We start from the raw sequence: 12,027 nt of genomic DNA, 5'->3' as shown, positions 1-12,027 counted from the left end.
TTTCAGAGTTGTTTAGGGTTCCCGCTTGGGGAGGAATGGCGCCAAATTAGACAACTGGTGTGATAATGTTTAGTGTAAATGGGAAATGCCGAAGGAAATAACGTAGTTTCAAATAATCCTTAATTGCGAATCATTCCTTCTGAAATGTGTAAAAACAAGCGGTCTCCACTTAGCCAATTTCATCCAGCACAAACTGGAAAAAACAGGAAGAATTAAGATAATTTCAAGTAGTCTTGAGGGAGTTTTGTTTTCCCGACAATGGTGGTCACCAAACCCATCATTAATTTTTTTCTCCTCCCTGCTCTTTTTCTGACCTTTCCCTATATAACTTCAGAACTTGTACATTTTAAGTTATCTTTAAATTAGGGTTTGCTTTAAATTAAACTTTTTCTACTAATTGCTGTCACTATTAGCTGGCTTTTTCGGTTTGTTTGTTTTTTAAACTCCGAGGCACTCAACCACTGAGCCACATCTCCAGCCCTATTTTGTAATGTATTTAGTTAGAGTCAGGGTCTCACTGAGTTGCTTAGTGCCTGCTTTTGCTGAGGCTAGCTGTGATCCTCCTACCTCAGCCCGCGCCAGCCTAGCTGGCTTTTTTAAAATGGTCTTATATTTGTCTCATGCATTCCCTTTTCTTTTCCATTTATTTCTTGAAACAACACTGAAAGAAAGCCTGATATGATGAAAAGAGCACTGGTCTGTGATGTCTAAGATTCGGTGCTTGCTCTAGAAAAGTTCCCTGACTGCATAGGTGCCTTTAAAAAAAAAAAAGGAAAAGGAAAAAATACATACATATGGATATGACTAGGGGTAAGACAGTCTCTCCATATAATAAAGGAATTGCTTTGATAATCGTTAACCCAGGAGAGAAAACCAAGATTAACTGACTTGTCAAGGTCAAACAGCAGGTTATTGACAAAGCTGTGATAAGACTTCATATCCTGATTTCAAATAGAATCCTTTTTTACCTTGTGATTCATGGGACATAATAAATTGGAAAAAATCAATCTACATAATAATAAATGAGCCATATATGAGGATTATTTGGCTGAAAATTATGTCTCCAAAACTGGGTAATGTACTAACCATGCAACATGACTGAGTTTTTTTTTTTTCCTATGTCAGATAACAAATCAGAATATTAAGAACTAAGCTGTCTGTGGCACTTTAAAATTTAAATGTTAATTGGACATAAGGGGGTGTCAGGAGAAGAAAGGGGTGAATCCCAGTAAAGAAGTCAAAATAAAAAAGAAACTAGGCTGAGACTAGCCAGTAGAATATATAATTTCCTTAGAAAGTTTTATTCCTAGAACTACCAATATAATTTTCTTTAGCCTAAATAGATGGCTTCATATCCTTACTCAATGAGGATGTTGCTATATTCTAGGAATAAAATGATATCTAATAAATCTCTTTAAATTCTTTTAAAGTTTTAATGGTTAGCCCTAAAAGAATCCCTAAAACTGAAAATGGTTACCTCCTAGGAGAGGAACTAAGAAGAGTTTTCATTTAAACATACTTGTACTCTTGAATTTTTTCCTTTTCTTTTTCTCTTTATTTCTTTTTGGGGGGCAGTTACGGTGCTGGAGGTTGAACTCAGGATTGTTGAATTTTTTACTATGTAAGTGCAATATGTCAATCATAATGAAAACATGAGTTTATTTCTTTAAGCAGATAATTGGAATCATCAGATCTATGTCTGTTGTTAGTTGTTTTTGCTCATTTATGGTGTTTGCATGCTTGTTTTTTTTTTTTGTTTTGTTTTGTTTTTTGTTTGTTTGTTTGTTTTTACTATGGGTTTCATTTTCCTTGGAAAAAATTTTGTGGGGATTCTTTTGAGGCCTAGCATAGAGGTTTATTCCTTCAGAGAGGATTTGCTTTTGCTTTTGCCAGGAGGAACCACTTTAAACTAATTCACTATTTGATATTTGTTTCACTCATTTATTTGTTTGTTTGGACCACAAGAGATTTATATCCGTGCTACCTACCCCTGGGAGTGATGGCGTATGGGTCCAGTGCCTCTCAAGTATACCACTACAACTTCTTCCCACCCCAAGATATAACTCCCTGGTCTGTTAGGTAGGAGGCTGTTTACTTCCTGTTCACCCATATGGTTATTTGAGTTCTTCAATTTAGATTTCCCACTTCCACCAGGTCCTGGACTTTTCTTCTGTCCCATGAGGCCTAGGAAAAAACAAGCTTAAATTCACCAAGTAAGGCATATGTCCTCAGGGTAAAGTGACATCATTGTTCCACTTACTTTCCTGCTTTCACCTAGATTTTGCTCTGATAATTCATCTTGTTGACTCAATATTTTACCAAAACCTTTAAACTTGCTATCAGCAGGATAGTCAGTTTGACATATTATAGGGGGATGGGGGTGCGGCAAGCAAGCTAATAATTCAATAGGGGAGCCCATCGGATCATATGGGAGGGTTTCTGTATGCTGGCAGTGTTCTACTCTTAACCTAGGTGGTGGTTGAACCAATCTTCAGTTGATAATCATTAAACAATTCATGTCTCTTGCATTCTTCTATTTATATGATGTAGCTCACAATTTAAAAATCAAATGAAGGGTTGGAATTGTAGCTCAGTGGTAGAGTGGTAGAGTGCTTTCCTTGCATTCGTGAAGCACTGGTTCGATCCTCAGCACCACATAAAAATAAATAAATAAAAATAAAGACATTGTGTCCATCTACAGCTAAAAGAGTATTTAAAAAAATAAAATTAAAATTAAAATCAAATAAAAATATAAAAATGAAAAGGAAATGATAAAAAGATATCACAAAACTAGGCTCTGCAAGACAAGCAAATGGACTTAATAAAATCATTTCCTTAAATCAATCAAGATTTTAAATATCTCAACAATATTTCACCACAACACGAGATACAAAACTAGTAGAAGACATTTTTCTCGGGCTGGGGATGTGGCTCAAGTGGTAGCGCGCTTGCCTGGCATGCGTGCGGCCCGGGTTCGATCCTCAGCACCACATACAAAGATGTTGTGTCCACCAAAAACTAAAAAATAAATATTAAAACTCTTAAAAAAAAAAAAAGACATTTTTCTCCATTTGTCCAATTAAATTTCCCATCTAGCTTCCCCCTTCAAGGGAGTCCTCAATATAAACATACAACACACCCATACCCACAATTGGTTTATAGCTATTAAAATACTTACTCCTAATTTCATCAACTATATGCATGTATACAGTATGGGGTAAGCACAGTCTCTTTCCCAAATGGTATTAAGAGATGTTATTTATTAGCTGGGTGCTGTTGTGCACACCTGTAATCCCAGTAACTCAGGAACCTGAGACAAGTCCAAAGACAGCCTCAGCAATTTAACAAGGCCCTAAGAAATTTAGTGAGACCCTCTCTCAAAAATTTTTTTTAAAAGGGGGTGGGGGTGGCTGGGGATGTAGTTCAGTGATAAAGCTCCCCTGGGTTCAATCCCTGGTACCAAAAAAACAAAAAACAAAAAGAAAAAAAACACCTTTATCTTTCACCTTCAGGCCCAGAAATTTTGTTTTATCACCCACTAAAGTGAATTAATCTCTCCGTGGTGAACACATATTTATCAAGCTTACCAGCTAAGAATACCAATACAGTAGTTTGGGGTGATATATTACTGTAATGAGAGTAGAATTCTTAAAACTAGCATAAAGAGAACCATAATTTAAAAAAAAAAAAAAAAATTTTTTTTTTTTTTTTTTTTTGCTTGGGCTGGATGTGGTGAAACATGCCTGTAATCCCAGCAAATTGAGAGGCTGAGGCAGGAGGAACATGAGTTCAAAGCCAGCTTCAACAATTTATCCCAGGCCCGGGGCTGGGGATGTGGCTGAGCTCCCTGGCATGCGTGCGGCCCGGGATTCTAGCCTCAGCACCACATACCAACAAAGATGTGTCCGCTGAAAACTAAAAAATAAATGTTAAAAAAAAAAGAAAAAAAGAAACCTATCTTTGTGTATGTGACACCAGGTGTACTATTTATTAAAAAATATTAAAAAAAAAGAAACCTATCTTTGTGTATATGACACCAGGTGGACTATACTCCAATAATGGTAATAGTAAGAGTCTCTTCTAAGTATTTATAAACATAGTTTTACTCTAATAAGAGTGTGAGGTTTGAATTGAAGTGATTGCAGACTGGTAGTATGCTTCAGCATGCAGGGAGTATAAACATAAACCTTCACGGGCATGGTGACTTACACGAGTAATTTCAGTGGCTCTGGAGTCTGAGGCAGGAGGATCATCTATTTCAAAGCCAGTCTCAGCAATTTAGTGAGGCAATTTAGCTAGACCCTGTCCCACAATAAAAAATAAATAAATAAAAAGGGCTGGGGATGTGGCCCACTGGTTAATTGCCCTTTGGTTCAATCCCTGGTACCAAAAAAAAACAAAACAAAACAACAAAACACCTCTGGGACAACACATCCTGAACTTATAGAGAAACTCAGGGTAAATACAATCACAAACACAAGTCCACATGAATAAAGATCAGCAACAAGCAAGATTTTCTTACCTCCAAGAGTCTCAGTTATTATAATCATCAAGTAGATAAATGAAGGCAAAATGAAGATTTTTTTCAGACAAAGAAAATCATAGAGAATTCATCATAAGCAGACCTGCTCTGCAAGAAACAATAATGAACACTACTCAAGCAGAAGGAAAATGAGACCAGAGGGAAATTCAGATTGAGTACAAAGGAATGAAGAGTGCCAGAAATATCTGCTATGCTTTGAATAATTGTGTTCCCTCCAAAATTCACAGAAACTTAATCCCTAATGCAACAATATTAAGAGGTGGGGCTTTTGTCCATTGCATGCAAGTACTTAGGAGGCTGAGACAGAAGGATCTCAAATTCAGGGCCAGCCTTGGCAACTGAGTGAGACCCTATCTCAAAATAAAAAAATAAAGTAGACTGTAGATGCAGCTCAGTGATAGAGCACTTCTGGGTTCAATCCATAGTATTGGAAGGAAAAAAAAAAAAAGAAGAAGTGGGGCCTTTTAGGAGGTGATTTATGTATGAGGTTCCACCCTCATGGATGGGATCTGGGACCTTATAAAAAAGCTGGAGGGAACTAGCTAGATCCCTTTTGCCCTCTTCTTTCCAGCATATGAAGACTCATTAACGAGGTTCCAACTTGAAAGCAGAGAGCCAACTCTCCCAGACACCAAACCTGTCTGCACCTTGATCTTGAACTTAAAGCCTCTAGCACTGTGAAAAGCAAATTTCTATTCTTTATAAATGACCAAGTCTCAGACATTTTGTTATAACAGCAGGAATGACTAAGACAATATCTTTTTTTTTTTAAAGAGAGAATTTTTTAATATTTATTTTTCAGTTATCGGCGGACACAACATCTTTGTATGTGGTGCTGAGGATCGAACCCGGGCCGCACGCATGCCAGGGGAGCGCGCTACCGATTGAGCCACATCCCCAGCCCAAGACAATATCTTTAAAAGGTAATTAACTGGGCTGGGGATGTGGCTCAGTGGTAGAGTGCTTATCTAACATGCACCAAACCCTGGGTTCAAACCCCAGTGCTTAAAAAAAATGTAATTAACTTTAAAAAATTGCAATGTATTATAAAGTTCATAGCATGAAAAAAAGGAAAATAACAGTACAAAATATGGAAAGGAAATGAAAGTATACAATTGTAAATTTCACATAATACTGTATTTTTATAATGAAACTATAATAAAGATATATTTTGTGATCCCCATTAACCCCGAAAAACTAAAGATGTGAAATGAGTAGGCCAACATTAGCAGTAAAATTGATTAGTAGCATGGTGTGTGCCTGCAGACCTATCTCCTCAGGAAGCTGAGGCAGGAAAATCACTTGTGTCCAGGAAATCAAGACCAGCCTGGGCAACACAGCAAGACCTCACACCCAATATATAAATAATAAAAAGCATGCAATACAAAATAAGGAAAAGATACAAAAAGGAGTAAAGTACACCTAGAACAAGTAGAAAAAAAAACAGCAATATGGTATAATTAAGCTCAGCCATGTTGAAAATCACAGGAAATGTAGGGTCTGAACACTATGCTAAGAAGGCAAAAATTGTCAGATTGGTTAAAAAAGGCAAAGTTCATCGAATCTTGGCCTTTTGGCTAAGATCCAATGTAGTATCTTTTCATATTGGTTTAATATCTGATATGTCCTCCATCATAGAATAATATGTTTAATGGATTTCTGGAGCAGGGAGATGGAATAGGAGCTTGCTCTATCCATTCCATGCATTGATGTGATATTGCAATATCTCCAGCAATGGTGCACCCCCTTCAGAGGGATTTAAAAAAAGAGAAAGAAAAGCAAGGTTCAATCCTATTCTGCCTACAACAAACAACTTACATAAAATATGAAGATAAGAGTAAAAGTAAAAGAATTTTAAAAGATATACTATGCAGAGCTGAGGTTGTAGTTCAGTGGTAGAGCGCTTGCCTTGCATGTATGAAGCACTGGGTTCAATCCTCCACACCACATAAAAATAAAGATATTGTATCCATCTATAGCTAAAACAATATATTTTTTTAATTTATTGTTTAGTTTTCGACGGATACAACATCTTTATTTTATTTGTATGTGGTGCTAAGGTTCGAACCCAGTGCCACGCACATGCCAGGTGAGCGCACTACCACTTGAGCCACATCCCCAGCCCTAAAACAATATTTATTTATTTATTTATTATTTTTTTATTTTTTTAATATTTTTTATTTTTTAATTTTCGGCGGACACAACATCTTTGTTTGTATGTGGTGCTGAGGATCAAACCCAGGCCACACGCACACCAGGCGAGCGCGCTACCGCTTGAGCCACATCCCCAGCGCCCCGAAAACAATATTTAAAAAAATAAATCTGGTGGGCTGGGAATATAGCTCAGTGGTAGAGAACTTATGTAGCATGTTTGAGACCCTGGATTCAATATTCAGTACTGTGAAATTTTAAAATAATAATTAACTATTTAAAACAAACAAACAAAAAACAATGTATCATAAAGTTCACAGCATGCAAAAGGAAAATAATAGCACAAAGGATTGAAGGGGAAAATGACAAAAGAAGAAGGAGGAGGAGGAGGAGAAAAGAAAAACTAATCTGGAGTGGCTACATAATATCAGACAAAGAATTTTTAGCACAAATATTACCAGGGTTGGAGAGACATTTCATAATGATAAAGAAGTCATTTCATCAAGAGATTATAATTTCAAGTATATATATACCTTACAACAGAGCTTCAGAATATATAAACAAAACTTTAGATAAGACCTCAAATATGTTTGATGATTTGTAATTTCCTCTATCAGAAACTGATAGAACAAGCAGATAGGAAATTAGTACATTATGGAAGACCATTGAGCTCATCACATTTATAGAATAATGTTGAAATATTCATTTCAACCATGCACAGGACATTTTAGAAGACCATCCATCTTTAAGCAATAAAACAAACTTCAATAAATTGAGAAAAACTGAAATCCTATAAAGGGTCTTCTCCAACCACAATGGAATTAATTATATACTCTAACAGTAATTATACACTTTATAGCTGAAAACCCCCACAAATATTTGGAAATCAAACACTACACTCCTAAATAATGCTTTAGGGACAAAAGGTGTGTATCTCCGTGGTAAAATGCTTGCCTATTATGAGCAAGGCTCTGGGTTCAATCTCCAGCACCAATAAATAAGTACATTAAATAAATAAGTCTTCAAGGAAGGAGCCACAAGGGAATTTAGAAAGTATGTTGGACTAATTAAAACTGAAAACACAATAAATAAAGACAATACTTAGACACTTATAAATATAATGCTCATCTCAGAGAAGAAGGCTCAAGTCAATTATTTGAGTTGCCATTTTATAAAACTAGAAAACAAGAAGAAAAATTAAATCCAAAATAAGCAAAGAGAAGAATATATTTTAATTGCTTGCATAGCATGCTCAAGGCTTTATCCTCTTCAAGAAAGGTGGAGGAGGGTGGTGAGTGGAGGGAATCCAAGAGTTGGTTCTACTGGTACAATTTCTCCACACAGCAAAAGAATAATAAGGAAATACCATTATTACCATTATTAATTTTATATCAATAAATTCAATTTCTTATAAGAACCGACCAAATTCTGCTAAGCATTCAAACTGCCAAATATCTATCACTCAAGAAAATACACAATCTTGGGCTGGGGACGTGGCTCAAGCGGTAGCACGCTCGCCTGGCATGCGCGCGGCCCAGGTTCGATCCTCAGCACCACATACAAACAAAGATGTTGTGTCCGCCGAAAACTAAATAAATAAATAGATATTTTAAAAAAAAAGAAAATACACAATCTGAATGGTCCTTTTCTTATTTTCTTTTGGTACCCGGGATTAAACCCAGGGGCACTTTACCACTGAGTCACATCCCCAGCCCTTTTAAGTTTTTGTTTTAAGTTAGTGTCTCCCTAAATTGCTTAAGACTCTACAGTACTGAACCTGGCCTTGAACTTGGATCCTCTTACCTAAGCCTCCCAAATTGCTGGGATTACAGGTATGCATGGCTGACCCTATCTCTGATCCTATCTCTACTAAGCAAATTGATTTTAGTTAAAAATCTTCTCACAAAGATGATTTGAAGCCCATCTGACTTTGCTGTGTATTCTACTAAACACTTAAGAAAGAAAAAAATACTAATTCTAAGCAAACACTTCTGGAAAATAGAAAAGGAGAAAACATTACCCAGCTCATCAATGATATAGGGGGTTGGGGTATAGCAGCACAGCGTTAGAGCACAAGCTTACCATTCATGATGCCCCGGGTTCAATCCCCAGTGCCAAAGCAAAGACCCATCACAGCAACATATTAAAAGAGTAATTAATTATGACAAAGTGGTCTGTGACCTAGAAATGTAAGGGTTATATAATAGTTTAAAGTCCAAAGAGAAAACAGGAGGAAGGTCCTGTGACATCAGTCTATATTGACTTTTTTTTTTTAAGAGAGAGTGAGAGAATTTTTTTAATATTTATTTTTTGGTTCTCTGCAGACACAACATCTTTGTGTGTGGTGCTGAGGATCGAACCTGGGCCTCACGCATGCCAGGCGAGCGCGCTACCGCTTGAGCCACATCCCCAGCCCTTTTTTATTTTTTTTCTTTTAATGTGACCTCAAAAGCATTGTCCACAAAAATGAAAGGAAACCAATAGGACTATGACAAAATAAAAAATTCCAACACTTCCAAAACGAAATCAACAGATTGAGGAGAGAACCTAAGGGGCTGGGGATGTGGCTCAAGTGGTAGCGCGCTTGCCTGGCATGCGTGCGGCCCGGGTTCGATCCTCAGCACCACATACCAACAAAGATGTTGTGTCGGTCAAAAACTAACTAACTAAATAAATAAATATCGACAAATTCTCAAATTCTCTCTCTAAAAAAAATAAAAAAAAAAGAGGAGAGAACCTAAAGAATGTGAGGAGTCCTTTGCAAACTATGAATCTGATAAAGAGTTAATATACAAAATATAAAAGAAATAGAAACAATTCAACTGCTAGAAAACAAACAACCCAATTTAAAACTGGAAAAAAGACCCAAGTGAATTTTGCTTAAAAGAAGATATGAAGGGCTGGGGATGTGGCTCAAGCGGTAGCGCACTCGCCTGGGGGTTCGATCCTGAGCACCACATACCAACAAAGATGTTGTGTCCGCGGAGAACTAAAAAATAAATATTAAAAATCCTCTCTCTCACTCTCTCTCCTCTCTCACTCTCTCTTTAAAAAAAAAAATTTAAAAAAATAAAGTACATTAAAAAAAAAAGAAGATATGAAAATGCCAACAGGTAAAGGAAAATGACAACATCACTAGGAATCAAGGCAATTAATTACAGTAACATACCAAGAAAAGAATCAAAATATGTTCTCAAAAGACATCAAAAAAGTATTAGGGGCTGTGGCTGTGGCTCAGAGGTGGTGCACTTGCCTGGCATTTGTGAGGCAATGAGTTTGATTCTCAGCACCACATATAAATAAATAAAATGAAGGTCTGTCAACAACTAGGAAAAAAAAATTTTTAAGTATTTCAAAAATTCAACATTCATGACAAAAATTCTCAGCAACTAGGAGGGAACTTCCTCTAATAAACAGCATCTATGAAAAACTTTGCAGATATCATACTTAATGGTAAATGAATAAATATTAAATGCATGGTATAATAAAATAATAATAATAATAATAATAAAGCAAGAATAAAACATCCATATCTTCTCTCACCATTTCTATCCAACATTGAACTGGAAGTTCTACCTAGTATAAATAGGAAAGAAAGAGACAAAGAAGGAGGAAGAGGAAGAAGTAAGGAAGGAGAAGAGGAGGGAGGAAGGGAGAAATGAAAGAGAGAAAAAGACACAAAGAAATTAAAGGTGTCTGGGCTGGGGATGTGGCTCAAGCGGTAGCGCGCTCGCCTGGCATGTGTGCGGCCCGGGTTCGATCCTCCAGCACCACATACCAACAAAGATGTTGTGTCCGCCAATAACTAATAAATAAATAAATATTAAAAAAAAAAAAAGAAATTAAAGGTGTCCAATGGTGAAGTAAAACTGCAATTCACAAATCACATGATTATATAGAACATCTTAGGAATATTAAAAAAAAAAAAAAAACTCCACTAGAATTAATAAATGAGTTATGTTTAGAGAATATAAGATGATCAAATTTATATAAAATAAATTGTATTTTTGCATACCCGTAACAATCAAAATTTAAAGCTTAAAAGCTAATTCTATTTATAATAACATAAAAAATATTCGATGGGCACTGTAGTGCACCTCTGTAATCCCAGTGACAGGAGGCTGAGGCAGTAAGCTTGAGGCCAGTTTAGCTCTGTCTCAAAATAAAAAGTAAAAAGGGCTGGGATATACCTTAGTGGTAGAGTGCCCCTGGGTTCTCATAAAGGAAAAAAAAAATACATGAAATAATCAGGATTTATTTTAATAAAATATTTGTAAGACTTGTGCAATAAAAAATACAAAACATGGGGCTGGGGTTGTGGCTCAGTGGTAGAATGCTCGACTAGCAAGTAGGAGGCACTGAGTTCGATCCTCAGCACCATATAAAAATAAAATAAAGATATTATGTCCACCTAAAACTAAAAAATAAATATTAAGAAAATACAAAACACTGTTAAGAGAAATTTCATTTGATTTTTTATTATTTTTTGTATTGTGATTGAACCCTGGGGTATTTGTCACTGAGTTACATTCTCAGTTCTAATTTTATTTTTTATTTTGAGAAATGGGTGATGAGGATCTCACACTAAATTGCTGAGTCTCCCTGGAACTTTCAAACCTCCTGCCTCAGGTACCTGGGCCACTGGGATTATAGGTGTGCCCCCTGAGTCAGCTGTTAAGAGACATTTTAAAAGATCGAAATAAGTGAATAAATAAATGTTTGTGGGTCTGAAAACTCAATAATGCTAAGATGTCAATTATGTTCATATTGATCTCTAGATTTAATGCAATAACATAGAAAATCCCAGCATATCTTGTAAAAATCAAGCTGATTCTAAAACTTCTATCAGACTGGCAATGTAGCTCAGTAGTAGAATGTTTACCTAGTATAAGGAAGGCCCTGTGTTCGATTCCCCAACACCACAAACAAATAATAATAAAATTTATTTATTTTTTTTTTAAGAGAGAGAGAGAGAGAGAGAGAATTTTATTTATTTTTTAGTTTTTTCAGCGGACACAACATCTTTGTTTGTATGTGGTGCTGAGGATCGAACCTGGGCCGCACATATAGCAAGGCGAGCACACTACCGCTTGAGCCACATCTCCAGCCCAATAATAAAATTTTAAAAATGTAAACTTTTAAAAATAAATAAAACTTGGGGCTGGGGTTGTAGTTCAGTGGTAGAGCACTTGCTTTGCACATATGAGGCACTGGGTTCAACCCTCAGCACTGCATAAAAATAAATAAAGGTATTGTGTCCACCTACAACTAAAACTATTAAAATAAATAAATAAATAAAACTTGTATGGAAGAGCAAAAGACTGAGATTCACC

At 36.1% G+C, this 12,027-nt stretch overlaps 1 non-coding gene across 1 annotated transcript; it reads left to right on the top strand.

The window, feature by feature from the left end:
* Positions 1–6,100: 6,100 nt before the first annotated feature.
* LOC113192594 (U2 spliceosomal RNA) lies at positions 6,101–6,291 on the top strand. Its single transcript, XR_003302032.1, has one exon. It is a non-coding gene; the product is annotated as a U2 spliceosomal RNA (small nuclear RNA).
* Positions 6,292–12,027: the final 5,736 nt, after the last annotated feature.

Source organism: Urocitellus parryii, chromosome 6 (genome assembly GCF_045843805.1).
Source record: "Urocitellus parryii isolate mUroPar1 chromosome 6, mUroPar1.hap1, whole genome shotgun sequence".
NCBI lineage: Eukaryota > Metazoa > Chordata > Mammalia > Rodentia > Sciuridae > Urocitellus > Urocitellus parryii.
Note: the sequence above shows the minus strand (reverse complement) of the source record. Positions and strands in the feature narration are given on the sequence as shown.